The sequence below is a fragment of the Protopterus annectens genome, chromosome 10.part0 (genome assembly GCF_019279795.1).
Source record: "Protopterus annectens isolate FY-2018-M chromosome 10.part0, PAN1.0, whole genome shotgun sequence".
NCBI lineage: Eukaryota > Metazoa > Chordata > Ceratodontiformes > Protopteridae > Protopterus > Protopterus annectens.
The window spans coordinates 1,013,578,315-1,013,595,978 of record NC_056744.1 but is presented as its reverse complement, the minus strand read 5'-3'; the positions used below and the strand labels follow the sequence as shown (position 1 = coordinate 1,013,595,978).

At 42.8% G+C, this 17,664-nt stretch overlaps 1 protein-coding gene across 1 annotated transcript in view; it reads left to right on the top strand.

Annotated features, from left to right (window-relative positions):
* Positions 1 to 17,664, top strand: part of UROD (uroporphyrinogen decarboxylase) — a 517,137-nt gene that overhangs the window by 69,716 nt on the left and 429,757 nt on the right. The window lies entirely within an intron of this gene.

The window sequence follows — 17,664 nt, the reverse complement described above, 5'->3', positions numbered from 1 at the left end:
CTATGGCAAAGAGCTTTTACACATTTCAGATATACAACTGCTTATAAAGCACTATAATGGAAATTGAGTTGACAGATGTGGCACCACAATGCTTAGCAAGTAAAGTCCTTACACTTCTAAGAAACAATGTATCACAACCTCATTAACTAATAACCACTCATCATCATCTTTCGGTTGTTCCCATTAGGGGTCGCCACAGCAGATCACCTGTTTCCATTTCTTCCTGTCCTTTGTATCTTGCTCTGTCACACCAACCACCCGCATGTCCTCTCTCACCACATCCATAAACCTTATCTTAGGCCTTCCTCTTTTCCTATTACCTGGTAGCTTCATCCTTAGCATCTTTTTCCCAATATACTCAGCACCCCCCCTTAGCACATGTCCAAACCAACGTAATCGTGCCTCTCTGGCTTTGTCTCCAAACCTTCCAACCTGGGCTGACCCTCTAATATACTTATTCCTAATCCTGTCCACCCTCGTCACACCCAGTGCAAATCTTAACATCTTTAATTCTGCCACATCCAGCTCAAACTCCTGCCTTTTTGTCAGTGCCACTGTCTTCAACCCATATAACATAGCTGGTCTCGCTACCCCCTTGTAGACCTTCCCTTTCACTCTTACAGGTACTCGTCTGCCACAAATCACTCCTGACACTCTTCTCCACCCACTCCATCCTGCCTGTACTCTCTTCTTCACCTCTCTTCCACACTCACCGTTACTCTGAACTATTGACCCCAAATATTTAAACTCATCCACCTCTACTCCTTGCATCCTCACCATTCCTCTATCCTCCCTCTCATTCGCACACATATATTCTGTCTTAGTCCTGCTGACCTTCATTCCTCTTCTCTCTAGAGCATATCTCCATCTCTCCATGGTCTCCTCCCCCTGTTCCCTACTCTCACTACAGATCACAATGTCATCTGAAAACATCATAGTCCACGGGGACTCCTGTCTGATCTCGTCTGTCAACCTGTCCCATCACCATTGCAAATAAGAAAGGGCTCAGAGCTGATCCTTGATGTAACCCCACCTCCACCTTAAATGCACCTGTCACTCCCACCGCAGACCTCACTGCTGTCGCACTACCCTCGTACATATCCTGTACCACTCTTACATACTTTTCTGACACTCCTGACTTCCTCATACAATACCACAACTCCTCTCTAGGCACCCTGTCATATGCTTTCTCTAAGTCTACAAAAACACAATGCAACTCCTTCCGACATTCTCTGTACTTCTCCATCAACACTGTCAGAGCAAAGATCGCATCTCTAGTGCTCTTTCCTGGCATGAAACCATACTGCTGATCACTAATCATCACATCCCTTCTTAACCTTGCTTCCACTACTCTTTCCCATAACTTCATGCTGTGACTGATCAATTTAATCCCTCTCTAGTTACTACAGCTCTGCACATTACCCTTATTCTTAAAAATCAGTACCAAAACACTTTTTTTCCATTCCTCAGGCATCCTCTCACTTTCCAAGATTTCATTAAACAATCTGGTTAAAAACTCCACTGCCATTTCACCTAAACACCTCCATGCTTCCACAGGTATGTCATCTGGGCCAACAGCCTTTCCATTCTTTCTCTTCATAGCTATCCTTACTTCCTCATTGCTAATCCATTGTACTTCATGATTCACTATCCCTCCATCATCCAACCTTCTCTCCCTCTCATTCGCTTCATTCATCAACCCCTCAACGTACTCTTTCCATCTCCTCAACACACTCTCCTTGCTTGTGAGTATGTTTCCCTCATTATCCTTTATCACCTTTACCTGCTGCACATCTTTCCTAGATCGGTCCCTCTGTCTAGCCAATCGGTACAGGTCCTTTTCTCCCTCCTTAGTGTCCAACCCTTCATACAACTCTTCATATGCCTTATCCTTAGCCTTCGCCACCTCTCTTTTTGCCATGCACTTCATCTCCTTATACTCCTGTCTACTTTCTTCATCTCTCTGACAATCCCATTTCTTTGCCAACCTCTTTACCTGTATACTCTCCTGTACTTCCTCATTCCACCACCATGTCTCCTTGTCGTCCTTCCTCTGTCCAGATGTGATACCAAGCACCTTTCTAGCCATCTCCCTTACTAGCTCTGCTGTAGTTACCCAGCTATTTGGTAACTCTTCACTGCCACGCAGTGCCTGCCTTAACTCATCCCTGAACTCCACCTCACAATTATCCTTTTTCAATTTCCACCACTTGATCCTTGGTGCTGCCCTCACACTCCTCCTCCTTCTTGATAACCAATGTCATCTTACAAACCACTATCCTATGCTGCCTAACTACACTTTCTCTGGTCACCACTTTACAGTCTCCAATCTCCTTCAAACCGGCCCTCCTACATAAGATATAATCCACCTGTGTGCATCTTCCTTCACTCTTGTATGTCACCCTATGCTCCTCCCTCTTGTTAAAATACGTATTCACCACAGCCATGTCCATCCTTTTCGCAAAATCCACTGCCATCTGACCTTCTGCATTCCTTTGTTTAACACCATGCCTACCCATCACTTCCTCATCCCCTCTTTTCCCTTCACCAACATGCCCAATTGAAATCTGCTCCAATCACCACTCTCTCACCCTTGGGTAACAGTCATCACCACTTCATCCAATTCACTCCAAAATTTTTCTTTCTCATCCATTGCACACCCAACTTGTGGAGCATACTCACCAACAACATTCATCATTACACCATCAATTTCCAGCTTCATAAACATCACTCTATCCGACACTCTTTTCACCTCCAAAACACTCGGCATACTGTTCCTTCAGAATAACTCCTATGCCATTTCTCCTCCCATCCACACCATGATTAAACAATTTGAACCCACCTCCAATACACCTAGCCTTACTCCCCTTCCATCTCATCTCTTGCACACACAATATACCAACCTTCCTTCTGTCCATCATATCAGCTAGCTCTCTCCCTATACCAGTAATACTGCTAACATTCAAAGTTCCGACCCTCACTACCACAGTCCTAGCCTTTCTCCTCTCTTCCTGCCTTCGGCCATGTCTTCTGCCTCTTCTCCTCCTTCGGCCAACAGTAGCTCAGTTTCTGCCAGCACCCTGTAGGCTAACAGTACTGGTGGCGGTCATTGTTAACCCGGGCCTCGACCGATCCGGTATAAAATTTTTTCTTGGTATCTGCATGAAATGTTTTGGGGAAGTTTTACGCCGGATGCCCTTCCTGACGCAACCCTCCCCATTTATCTGGGCTTGGGACCGGCACAAAGAAATGCACTGGCTTGTGTATCCCCAGTGGCTGGGTTTAACTAAAAACCACTACTACCCAAATATTTAAAAAACAACAACAAAAAAAAAAAAAACTGCTAAAGCCCTCCGGTAGAGTATGTGAATTCAAAAGTATATTATTTCAAATTAATTTTGTTGGATGTTAAAATTAATTCCTTTTATTTTGCCCCATTTCCTAACTCCCTTATTAGCTTGGTGCAGAATAGTCCTTGTAAATTCATGAAATCCACTACAGTGTATAGATGCCTAGCTGTGGGATTCCTATTAACCTTAGTCGACTTCTTTGAAACAGTCCCCAAAGCCATGGATGAGGAGAAGACTGTGCACACCACCTACCATGACATAGCCAAAGCCTTTGACACTGTTGTCCACTCGGGCATAATAGATAAACTCTCCCAGCTAGGCATCAACTTGTATGTTACCAGGTGGGTAGCTAACTGGCTCACTGAAAGAACCCACTCTGTCGAAGTAGGAGAAGTCACCTCAAGTAGTAGACCTGTAACGAGCGGTGTACCCCGATATTTGGTCTTGGGGCCTCTACTGTTTGGGATATACTTTTGTGAGGTGCAAGCCAAAACCAATGGTCTATAGCCGACCAAGTTTGCAGATGCCTGCAAACTGAGCACGGTCTTAAATTCCCCTAGTGATGTGAACATCCGCCAAAAGGGCCTTACCCAAACTAATGACTGGTGCCACAAACATGGCCTCAAACTGAATGCCAAGAAATGCATCTTTTTCCCCTTTGTGGAAAATGTCATCACCAGTAATTATCACATTAATAACAATGTACTAAGCATGCAATCAGTTGTGAGGGACTTGGGCACCCAGGTTGATGGCAACCTGACATTTGACCACCACATTACCTCCATTGCACGGAAAGCTTTCTACATGGCCCACCTCATAAGTAAGGGTATTTCATCCAGGAACAAGGAGGTCATAACATCCCTGTACTCCTCCTTTATCAGACCCATTATCGAGTATAATACCCCCTTCGGCAAGTATCTTGCCAAGCATGTGCAGCAGTTGGAGAGACCATAGAGGTTCCTGACAAGGAAAATCCAGGGTCTCCAACACCTATCGTATACAGATAAACTAAAAGCCCTGTCTCTCTACTCACTCTCATACAGACTGCTTAGAGGTGACCTGTGTCTGGCATACAAGGCCATTTCAGACCCAGCCTTGATGGAGTTGCTGCATATCCGTGAGACAAACTCCACTTGTGCAACCTGCATGCCAAGCCTTAACCTGGTCTGTGACATTAATAGAACTTGTTGGCAAGATAGATTTTGTCCCCCCAGAGGCCCCCCCCCATCTGTTGATTAGACTCTCTCTCAATGTCAGAGTACCTCTCTAGCTCTCCTTTAAGAGGAACCTGGATAGGAAACAGAAAATATACTCCTGGGATCCCACCTGTATCCCTGCTGGACAGGGAAAACAGGTGCTGACTTTGAGGGAATATGGGCAAAATTCTTGGCTAGGCTTATAAGGGCCTCCGGGCCAATAGCCTAGTATTATCCTATGAACCTATGAATCTTGGCTATGCTTATAAGGGCCTCCGGGCCAATAGCCTGCTATCATCCTATGAACCTGATGCCTTTTCTTTCCCAATTGTATGATCCTTTCTAATCTGTCTACTGGTTTTACAAATGTGTGTCATATCTGGAAGTACATTTCTGGTAACAGCAGAAGAACCAGAGCACATTAAAACTGCTTCCCTTGCAAGCTGAACTTCTGGAATTCTTTTATCTTTCTTTTCTCCCAACCATTTCTTGGCTTTCTAGTGTTAATCCTGAACTTTGTTTAATTTTTAGTTAAATCTGACTGTCATGACCTTACGGACTTTAGCATACCAGACATCTCAGTCAAGAACTACTGCTTTTATGTTCTTTCAAATTCTTATCACGGTCAGTTCTGTCTGTCTTGGCCTCTACTGTCCAGCCTTTCATCTTTACCTGCATCAGTGTCTCCTCTAGTGAATCTTGTCTTCACATTGTATGGCCATTATTGACTGGTCGGGGCTTCTTGCATTCCTTGGCATTTTCTGTACTTTACCCAGTGCTGTAGTTTGAAAGCATCATTTTTTTGATGCATATCCTTACTTGTAGTCCAGCTCTCACCAGAAAACTGTAGCTTTGAAGCTGCAGACCTATGACAGTGTAAGGTCCTTGCTTTTCAAAATCTTATGTAGCTTTTCTTCCAAAAGCACGCATCTTTTAATTTTATCGGCAAATTCACTGACAACCAGAAATCCACGCTGTGCTAAATGGTAGAAAAACGAGCATCACAGCAGTGATGGACAGGTTTATTGCACATAACACGAAAAGCACGAATTAACCTAGGTTTCGTCCGATATGACTAACTTCATCATGAAGTTCGTCATATCAGACGAAACCTAGGTTAATTCGTGCTTTTCATGTTATGTGCAATAAACCTGTCCATCATTGCTGTGGTGCTCGTTTTTCTACCATTTAGCACAGCGTGGATTTCTGGTTGTCAGTGAATTTGCCGAGAAGAACACTTACAGTTGGCTGGGGTTCCCTGTCCTCTTTTGGTTGGTGTTTCTGTTGTTTCTTTGGTTTTATCTTTTAATTTTATGGCTGCAATCGCTATTTTGAAGCATGTTTTTGCCCACTGCCTTCAGTCTTTTTCCCATCTATCTGAGACGAATTGGGAGGGCTAGATGGTATAATTGTAGTATTTCTGATACTGAGCAACAATCCCGGTGTTGTACTTCGACTTTCACCTTCATTGACAGACTCTTCACTTTCAGCCATTGGAGTGGTATTGCCAGCATATCTAAGGTTGTTCATTTTTGTCCTGGCAATTCTGCTTCTAACATCAATTTAATCTAATCCAGCATTTTGAATTGTATTTTGCTCAGTCTTTAAACCAAGTAATCGCGGTGACCATTTGAAACCTTTTTGTATTAACTTCCCAATTTTTAATCTTTCAATTATTCCATATTAGTTTCTACCTGAAGCTTCTCATTTTGCATATATATTCCTCAGGAGACAAATAAGGTGAGTGACCTGGTGTCCCAGATGTTCTTAGTGTTTCACTGTTGCAGTCATTACATTTGGGTTATCTGCTTGCAGTACCCCTCAGTCGGCCTGATTAACAAAGTCTTGGGTCCTGCGTCGGATGCTGTCCCTTCTACCATGACATTGGGTCATCAGGGGTATAAAACATGCAGCCGACGCCATTACATCAGTCTTTCTTGCTGTGCAGTGCCCATTAGCAGAAGCAGTTTGCATGTGCCAGTCAGCCAACTCCTGAAATTAACGTTTTTGAGTTTCAGAACCGAAGTCTTCAACTAAAGCTAAGTACCTTGTTGGGGAAACTTTTTTTTCTTGCTCCTTAGCGAAGTCAGTAGAAGTTAAAAAAATTGCATTATTTGTGGAAAGCAAATACCTCCCAAAGATTTTCATTCATACTGTATTCCTTACCTGGGCCCTGACCATGACGTACCTTGCTGTCGCTTTTGTGCTTTATTTAATCAGTGCACTATTCTTCGTTGGTATGTTTTCACCTCTAAATATTTCTGTTCTCTGTTTAATTATCCAGAAATGTCATCAGTTAGCCATCCGACTACTGGGATTCCGAAAAAAAGCAAAGATAAAGACAGACAGGCCGCCTAGGTCCAAGCTGCCGATTGACGCTACTCCTAAGCTAGTCGCCAGTTCGCCAGTACTCAGTGAGGTGCTTTTGCAGCCCCTGATACCCGCTACTTCTGATTCGCAGGCCAATGCTGAGACCCATTCGGAGTTCGGTATGCCGCGAGATGCTTCAACTGTGGAACCTGCGGGATGTATCTACCTTGGATGGGTCCGGAGACGCTGCGCAGGCACCGGCTTCTGAGGGTGTATTCAGGCCTACTGACTTGCATATTAAACAAACGCCTCCTTCATTTAGCACTATATCTCGAACCATGCCTAAGAAACTGCCCAGGCCGCATGCTCTGGCCTCTTTGCCTAAAAAAAAAACAAATGATAAGAATAGCTGAAGAGCTTATAACTTTAATCAGGGGAAGCCAACATACCCCTTCTAAGAGACCTAGGACTGAAGTTGTTTATGAATCTTCTCACCAGGATTCTGATTTTTCTGATTCTTCTGATGATCTGGATTTGCCGTCCTCTACTTATGAGGATTCTGATGCAGAGCACTCTTATTTCCTCTGCTTCCCCTCCAGAGGATTTTTCTTTTGGTGAAACCTTACATACTCTAAGGGAGCATTTCCACTGGGAAAGCCAGGATATTTCTGATTTCAAAAAAGAAGCTTAGGGATTTCTTACTCCTGCCTCAGCATAGGCCTTTAGCTATACCTCCTGTACTAGACATTGTTGATTATGCCTTTTCGGAATCTAGTTTGGCCCTTGATTCTTTGCCTTCTGCTCCCAGAAAACCCGACTGATATTACAGGGTTCCTGATTCACACAAGTTTCTTTTTAAAAATCCTATTGCGGATCCAGAGAACATTTCACAGGCACCCAAGGGCATTAAGGCTTCTACTGCTAAAAATCCTAGAGACTCCAGGGCGCTGGATAGATGGGGTAAGAAGGTTTACACTTCTGCAGCCTTGGCCATTAGGGCTTTAAACTGCCAGTTTCATATGTTAAAGTATCAACAATTTATTTATTTATTTTATTTTAAATTTGTTGACCGGACTAGTCTAGCTGGATAAAAGTCCATTTTCAGTAGAGGCCCGGGGAGAAAAGCTCCACAGTAAGACATAATTTTAGTAAGATAGTTGTACAGAGGGTGTATTTAACAGACAGAATGTAGTACATAACATTTTCATAAAAATCTAAAACTAATACTAGCATCAACAGGAAAAAGTACAATAGATTTTTCTTTTAATAATCCATCCATCCATCCTAGTGGTATTGAGAGTCCAAGAGTAGATGAGAAATAAAGAAACAGTAAGAGAATATCTTGTTATGGATAGCAGGAGAAGGAAAAGGCATGGAACAAAGGAGAGCAGAGGACTAGTCGGGGTTAGAACAAGGGCAGAGCCACTGGGAGTAGAGCCATGATTTTAGCTGCTTCTTGAAATTAGGTAAAGAGGTAATAGACATAAGTTCACTTGGAAGTTTGTTCCAGATGGGTGCAGTACAGTTGGAGAACATACCATCCCCAGCTTTGTTGTTGGATTTGTTGGAGGCAGCTAGTAGTTTGGTAGCAGAGCGTAGGGAAGAGATGTTTTTATATGGGGTAATAAGAGTATAGTAGTATTAGTGGGCTGATGAAAGATTTTGTGGGTGATGGTCAGTTGCTGAAGTCGTATATGATTTTGTAGTTCTAGCCAGCCTAGTTGTTTGAGATTAGAGCAATGGTGGGTATGAAATGGGGCTCCTGTTGCAAATCTGGCTATGTTATGGTAGGCTGTTGCTAGTTTAAGGTTACTTTTAGTTAGGTTAGTATAGATTGGAGAGGCATAAAATAGGGTAGAGAGTAGGTGGGTTTGTGCTAAAGTACTTCTGGCTGAGGGGGTGAGGAAGGCTTTAAGTCTGTAGAGAGATCCAAGTTTTGGTGAGGAAGGCTTTAAGTCTGTAGAGAGATCCAAGTTTTCTATTGATTGATTTGATAGTTAAGTTAATGTGGGAATCAAAGTTGAGGTTGTGGTCTATTGTGACACTAAGAAGTTTGGTCGTAGGATCAGGGGATGTTATGGTGCCATTGTTGGAGGATATATTGAAGGTGAGAGAGGATGACTTGTATTGAAGGTGAGAGAGGATGACTTATGTGATGGAGTGAAAAGTAATAGTTTAGTCTTTTTTGGATTCAGTAAGAGGCAATATTGTTGGAACCAGTTTTCGGCTGCTGTGAAAGCTTTTTGAGTGTTATTTTGAAGGTCATTTATGGAAGAAGCTGAACATATGAGTGTTGAATCATCGGCATATTGAATATAGACTGATTGAGGAAGAGAGTTATTTAGGTTGTTTATAAAAATAGAAAAGAGGAGAGGTCCTAGTATTGAGCCTTGCGGTACACCTATTTTGATAGGAAGAAGAGATAAGTGATTTTCCCATAGCACTGCTTGTTGTCTATTATCTAAGTAGGAATAGAACCACTGGATTGCCTGAGAGTCCAAAGCAAAATATTTCAGGATGTTAAGTAAGAGAGTGTGGATGACCATATCAAAGGCTTTAGAGAGGTCTAAGAATAGAGCAGAGGGCAGTAAGTTGTTATTCCTATTTTTATTAATATGGTCAGTGAAAGACAAGAAAGCAGTAGTAGTACTGTAATAAGGTCTAAAGCCATGTTGACAGTCTGCTAGGAGATTGTTTTGGAGGAGGTGATTAAGTAATTGCCTATGTATACATCTTTCCATGATTTTTGCTAAAGGGGAAAGTAAGGCTATGGGACGGAAGTTAGAGAGGTCATTTACGTTACCACCCTTATTTAATGGGATGATATGAGAGACTTTCCAAAGGGTTGGGATACAGCCTTCTGTTATGGTACGATTGATTAAAGTGGAGACAGGGGAGGCCAGTGGTTTGGCTGCAATCTCCAGGTATTCTGCTGGAATGCAGTCAGCTGAAGGGGGTGCAAGGTTTTAGCTTGGTAAGTAATTTATGAATGGGATCTGTTGAGACTGGTTGTAGTTTAAATGAGGGGGTATTATCATTTAGGGAGTTGGGTGCTTGCATGGATGGGGGGATAGGGATGAAGCTAGGGAAGTAACAATATCTTTGAAAAATGAGTTAAATACATCAGCAATTTGATTTGGGGAGGTCTGCGTGAGGTTTGAGGGTGTAGGTGTTTTGGAGTTACCTGGGTGCAGTAATTTGCTGATACCTATCCAGAATTTCTGGGGGTTTTGATGTTGTGCGTGTTGGACTTTTGAGTAGTAATTTCTTTTATCAGTGACCATCAGTTTCTTTGTTTCATTTCTAAGTTGTTTAAAGGTCTGATGGTCAGCTGGGTTTTTGGTAGCTCTCCATTTGTCCCATGTTCTATTTCTAAGTAACATTTTTTGTTTGGTTTCTTTGGATAGCCAAGGAGCAGGCTTTGTTTTGGTTCTTGTTACTCTTGTAGGGGCATGGTGGCCAAGGATTTGAAGGAATTTATTGTTAAAGTATGCGACAGCTTCATCTAGAGACAAATATTTCAGAGGAGAACAGTTGCAAGCTTTTAACTCTAATAGGAAGTTGTCTAAGTTAGTTTTGTTCCTGTTAGTTCTGAGTTGAGTATTAGTGGGGATGGGGCTTTTTTGTCTGTTGATAGTGATTTGATGGTCACTAATATTATCAGGTAGTGTACCTGTGATATAACACATAGGGTTAGTGTTAACTAGAATCCAGTCCAGGATACTCTGTTTGGAACTGGTTTTATTTATTCGGGTACATGTTATTGGGTTGCTTAAACAGAAAATGATGTTGATTCCTGACTGCTGAAAATAAAGAATTACAGGATTTGATGCATTCTGCTGAACATGTTGGTAAACATACTTTGCAATGTGGATTTCATTCATTAGAGGCCTCTTGCGGGGCTGCTGTTGCTGGGTCTGTACTCGGAAGGCATGCTTGGCTTAAGGAGCAATCTTTGCCTGATCATGTTAAAACTAAACTGTTGGATGCTCCCTTAAATCAGGACCGCCTGTTTGGCAACAAATATGAGGATGTTCATAAAAAGATGGAGGATAAAGCTAAGTCTATGCAAACTGTTAAAGATTTCTTGCAAGTTCAGCCTCCTAGATTTAGTAGGCATTATCCCTCTAAGAATTGGTCCTTTCTAGCCCCTTCCAGGTCTTCTCAAGCCAAACCCAGACACAGCAGAAACCCCAGACTTCAGTCCCAGGGGACACACAAGACTAAGCAGTGGGGGATTTCTGCACCCAAATCTGGGAGTAGTAAGACTATGGAAAACTGTTTCAATGACTTGTTTTTAAAACTTCCAAGCACTTCCCAACTGAATGCTCCTTTACGCGGAAAGATTGGTCAACTGGGAACTCATTTCCCAGGACAAATGGGTTTTAAAATAGTGTCCTAAGGATACAGATTTCACTTCCACACATTACCAACACTAAGCGGGTGGCCAGATCTACCCCCAAATCAGTGGGCAGAGGCCCAAAATCAAGTTCGGTCTCTTAAGCATGGGGGCTATTCAGTTGGTACCAGAAGAGAAAAAGAGGGACAAGGTTTCTACTCGAGACTTTTCCTGGTACCCAGAAAAGACAATACATGGCTTCCTATCCTGGACCTTTCTACTCTAAACACCTTTCTGGTGATTCCAACATTCAAAATGCTGACTCTTCACCAGCTGCTTCTTATGCTAGGCAAAGATGCATGGTTGGCAACACTAGACTTAAAAGAAGCATACCTGCACATCCTCATCAGAGAGTCTTGCAGAAGATACCTATGCTTCAAAGCAGGCTGCATGCACCATCAGTTCTCTGCACTACCCTTTGGCTTATCTTCTGTGCCCAGGGTATTCACAAAGTGCCTAGCTCCAGTCATTGCATTTTGCAGGCAAAGAAATATTCAAATATACCCATACCTGGACGATTGTCTAATTCGGGCAGAAATCCAGGACATACTTTTGAATCATCTGGCCTTTGTTCAAAGGGTGCTGACTTGTCTGGGGAACACCATAAACGAAAAGAAATCAGACCTGGTACCCTGTCAACAAATTATATTCCTGGGAGCAAGCTTGAATACAACTTCCCAGATGGCTTTCCTCACGCCAGAGAAACGGGTTCATTTGGCAACCTACTTCAAACAAGTGGCTACAAAAACCCAGCTATCTGCAAGGCAAATACTGCAAGCCTTGGGGTTCATGGCCTCCTGCATTCTTCTAATTCCATAATGCAGGCTGCATATGAGGAAACTACAATGATATCTCAAAAGCCTATGGTATCAACATTCACAGGATCTAGAAGCAAGGATCCCTATAGTACCTTGCCTATGCCTAGAGTTCCTTTGGTGGGCAGAGGCCTGCCACCAAAACAGGGGACTACCATTCACACTACCCCCTGCCGCCAAAACCTGGAGAGATGCATCATACTATGCATGGGGGCTCACCTGGCAGGGAAGTGCATTCCGGGCAAGTAGAACCCAAGTCAAATGCACCTGCACATAAATCAAAAGGAAATGTTAGCTGTACAGAAAGCTCTGACAGCCTTCAATGACCACGTTCTTCCAGGACAACTAATGGTAAAGACAGACACCACTGTCATGTGTTACATAAACAGGTGTGGGGGGGGGCACATTATTACCCCCTCTGCAGACTAGCCATGGCATTGTGGAACACAGCCTTGAGCTACCAAGTGAATCTACAAGCTCAGTTCCTGCCAGGAAAACTAAATATACTGGCAGATGGACTAAGCATTAACCTCATGGACCCACACGAGTGGAAACTGGAACCAAGGATTTTCAACATGTTGACAAGCAAGTGGGGGTGCCCAGATATAGACCATCAATTGGACAAATTTTTCACAAGGATTCCCCACAAGCTAGCCTGGAAAGTGGATGCTCTATCCTTCAGCTGGAAAAACCTATCAGTTTATGCCTTTCCTTCTCTGCCTCTGCTCTCCAAGGTACTACTAAAGATGAAACAGGACAAGCCAAGGACTATTTTAATTGCACCAGACTGGCCACACCAACACTGGTTACCCCCTTTTGTGCAGTGTGTCATGCTTGGCCCCATGGCACCTGCCTCAGACTCCTTCCCTGTTGTCTCAGCAAGAAAACTAGATTCTGCACCCTCAGCTGCAAACCCTGAACCAAGCAGCCTGGCTAATTACCTAATCTCTCCTTTACCATTCCTCAGTAAATCAGTGATGGATATCATTTTAGAGGCAAGGAGGCCTAGTAATAAAAAATCTTATGCTGCAAAATGGAGAAGATTTTGTGCCTGGAATCAATCTCAGGGGATGAGCGCAGCAGTGCCCAGTTTACCTCCGATTCTACAATACTTGACTGAGATGCTTCATAAGGGCTTTTTCTTTTCCTCTGTCAAAATTCATGCCTTGGCCATTTCAGCTCATTACAGCACAGAGCTTCCCCTCTTCTCACATCCACTGCTCAAGCAGTTCCTCGGAGGGACCAAAAATGTAAGGCCACCCAGGAGAGCTCTGATTCCACCCTGGGATTTTAACTTTGTCTTGGAGAAACTCACACTTTCTCCTTTCTAGACAGCTGCTACTGCAGATTTAAAATTCCTTTCCTGGAAAACAGCTTTCCTTTTAGCAATCACTTCTGCAAGAAGGGTATCTGAATTACAGACCCTTATGGCAGTAGAGCCTTTCATCATCTTTCAAGTGGACAGGGTGTCCCTCACAACCAGTCCCTCCTTCATGCCCAAGGTGGTATCCAGTGTGGCTCTTAATCAGTCCATTCATTTGCCTACCTTCTTTCCTAACCCACAGAGCAAAGGGGAACGGATACTGCACTCCTTAGATGTGCACAGACAACTTAGATTTTACTTGGACAGGACTAAACCTGAAAGGAAATCTGAACTGCTGGTGGCATTTGCTGCAGGGACAGAGGGGAAAGCTATTTCAAAGCAAATCATTTCAAAATGGATAGGCCACTGCATTCATGGAAAACCTATCCCACAGGGCATCAGACCCCATTCAACCAGGGCTGCATCCACCTCCACAGCCTTTCTCAGGGGCGTCCCTACCAGGGACATCCTAGAAGCTGCTACCTGGAGTTCTGTACATACTTTCACCAAGCATTATCATTTTCCAATTTTCTCGAAATCCAGAGCTGGCTTTGCCACTGCAGTCTTTGCAGGGCCTTCTAGCTAATCCTAATACTATTTAAATTCCTCCTCCCAACCTCAGCTTTGGGAATCTACCCAAATGTAATGACTGCAACAGTGCAACACGAAGAACATAGTACAGTTGTGTACACTTACCATAAATGTAGATGTTCGAGTGTATTCACTGTTGCAGTCCTGGTTACCCTCCCTCCAGCCCCCTTTCTTCTTTTGGCTATATCTCTACTCTCCCTTACTATGCTCAAAAAGCTTTTTGCTGTATTTGCTTTTTTGTTGGAGGTATATCCTTGCAATTATAGATTTAATTGCTTCCCATTAGGGGGGCACCTGACATCTGGGGCAAGAAAAACTGATGTTATGGCATCGGCTGCATGTTTTATACCCCCTGATGACCTGATGTCATGGAAGAAGGGACAGCATCCGATGCAGGACCAAAGACTTTGTTAATCAGGCTTATTGAAGGCTACTGCAAGCAGATAACCCAAATGTAATGACTGCAACAGTGAATACACTCTAACTTCTACATTTATGGTAAGTGTACACAACTGTACTTTTCTTTAAAACGTACCTCAGTTTGTTATGGCTCTCACAGTCGAAATGCTTTAGAGTAGTCTGTAAATCAGAGGTAACTTTTTTTCTGGAATTCTTTTATGTTCATTTCCAGGTGATTTTGGCAATTTGGTCTCTGGTGCTTCTGCCCTTTCTTAAACAAGCTTTTAGATCTGGCAGTGTTCATTCCCTGTATTGTTGGAGTCTGGCTTGCAGAATCTTGATTACCTTTCTAGCATGTGAAGCAAATCTAGTTGCTCAGTAATTTGAGGACTTTTGAGATTAGAATGTAAACTGACCTTTTCCAGTCCAATAGGCACTTTCACATTTTCCAAATTTTCTAGCAAATATCAAGCAGCACTGTAACAGCATAATTTTGCATGATTTTAAACAATTCAGGTGAAATTCCCTCACTTCTGTAGCCCTGATACTAGCAAGACTCTATAGGGCCCATTTAACTTTACTGTCTGTAGCCCTGATACTAGCAAGATTCTCTAGGGCCCATTTAACTTTACTGTCTTGATATCTGGCTATAGAGCAGAGGACATACCATTGTATGCATCAGTGATGTCCTTTTTCCTACATAGTTCTTCTGTTTATTCCTGCAAGTTGTTATTATTGTGAGATACCTCCCATCTTTGTCTCTTATCATACCCATTTCATAGCCTAGTACCAACCTATGAACCTATCGGCCCTAGGGCCTATACAAGCCTAGCCATAACAATTCCCTGGCTATTTCTTCCCACAATATTTACTTCCCTGGACCCCTGTCTAGCAGGGTGATCGAAGTGATCCCCGGGGTAAATTTCCATCACCCATCCAGTTGTCAAGGTTCCTTTTGAAGAGGGCCACGGAGGTGCTCTGCTTGACATGTATGGACAGTCTATTCCAGAGAATGGGGAGTCTCTTAGTCAGGAACATATCCCTCCAGCACATATTTTGTTCATTGTGATGACAAGGTTTAGGTCCCTGGAGCGTGTGGCTCTGATGGATTGGGATTTCTTTAAGTGCAGCATGTCCAACAGCTCAGGGTTTTACATGGTCTTGTACTTTAAGCAGAGATCACCTCTGAGTTGACTATATACGACAGAGTATAGCTGGAGTTTTTTTTGTTCTGTCAACATAGGGCATCTGCTTTAGGCCTGTGATTCTTTTAGTGAAGTGTTTCTGCGGCCTTTCCAATTGTTGCAGATGTCTTGTGAGGTACATACCAAACGGGGTGTTGTACTCTATGATGGGTCTAATGAGGGATGAGTACAGTGGGACAATGACCTCCTTTTTTCTGGATGAAAAGCCCTTGGTGATGAGGTGTGCCACATAGAAGGATTTCCTGACTGTTGTGGCGATGTGGTTATCGAAGGTAAGACCACTGTTCACCTGTGTTCCTAAGTCTCTTGCTTACCTTGAGTTGCCGTAAATATCACCAATCTTCTTGAACAGATATCTTGTTTTTTCCCATTTTGTTTATTTTCTTCTTTCAGTTCTTTGCTCTGCTTATTTAAATACGCCTCCTTATCTCCCTATTTTTCCTTTTGCTCTTTATCATGGTCTTTTCCTAAGCTCCACAGACAGACATTTTGCTTTCTAAATCTTCTTTCCACTTAGAATACTGTTATTGCAACTGCCTGGATAATATCTCAGACTTCTGTCCAAAGTTCTTCAGGAACTCTATCCACTAGGTCTGGTCTACATGTCCCTGTCCCTTACATGTATTCTTCACCTCCATTATATGTTGATTTGAAATATGGGCATGTTCCTGTCTCACTGGCCTAGATGCTTTTCTTGTTTTCTTTATTTCTAAACTTTGCAAGAAGAAGCTGATGGCTTGAGCTACAGCAAACCTTAGGTCAAGTTTTTGGTGACTGCATAAACACTGTGCCATTTGTGACTGCAAAGAATGTAGTCCGTTTGATTTTGGTATTGACAGGCAGGTGATATTTGTATGTTAATCCATCTCTTCAGCTGTTGAAACGGTGTGCTTGCTATGACAAGTGAATTGTCCTGGAAGATGACTCCTAGTCAATGTCCTGGTTCATTTTATACTTCAAGATCAAACCTTCCCATTACTACTGTCTAGTTTGACTGCCAGCTGTAACATTCTAATCACCCAGGATGAATGAGGTACATTTTATTTGTGTGTTGGTTCCAAAAGATCCTTCTAAAAGGTTTGGTTCCTCTTCTGCATTGCATTTGTATCATAAACTTGTATCACTAATTTTAAATAGTTGCATTGTACGCTGAGATGTTTGTCATGTTTTGATTGTAATCAAACATTGATTTTTTTTATACTTTTTTATTAATTAAGATGGGTACTTTTCTTGTCCATAACAGAAGATCTGATAGTCTTGGATAAGGGTACCTGTTTTTTTTTCACTTTAGTTCCATCTTTTTCAGTGATGTAGACCTGAGGCACCCTGTCGGCGCATTTGCAATACTAGTAATACTAAGACAGTGAGAGAGAGGGGGGCAGGTACTATTACATATGGTGTGCCCTCCCTATGTCTAGATTGATTCATATGCATTCTGAGTGAGAGGGATGCTGACATGTCTAGAATGCAGTAATCTAGTAGTATACAAGAACAATATGACAATGATGTGCTGCTTGTTTGTTTCTCCCTCCCCCTCTCTGGACAGCCATTTTGCCTTACACTGATACAGGACAAAGAATGAGACACTTTGTGGGTGTCTTCATATAATGATGTGTTGCAGTCACAAAGCAGCACAGTGGTAAGGAAGTGGGTTTATGATCCACGGGAATCCTTGCAAAATACAGGTAGGGGAGGCACGAGTAAGATGCATAACCCCAGTGGTGAAGGGCATGTGCTAGCTTTGGAAAGTGACAAGGAAGTATGCGGTGGAAAGCGCTAGATACAACTCCAGAGAGATGGTGTTGATTTACAACATTGCTTTCCCCCAAGAGAGGGAAGCCCATATATCAGTCAACCAGAGCTACAGTTCTAAGCTATCCAACAGTTGAGAAAACTGTTGCATTCATGAAGAGGACTATGAATTATGGAGATGGGTACTGACAACACAAGACACACTAACAGAACCTGCGCACCCTTCACTGTTGCCTAGTAGACTAATATGCATTCTCAGTGGCCATTGTGCAAAAGGCAGTGTT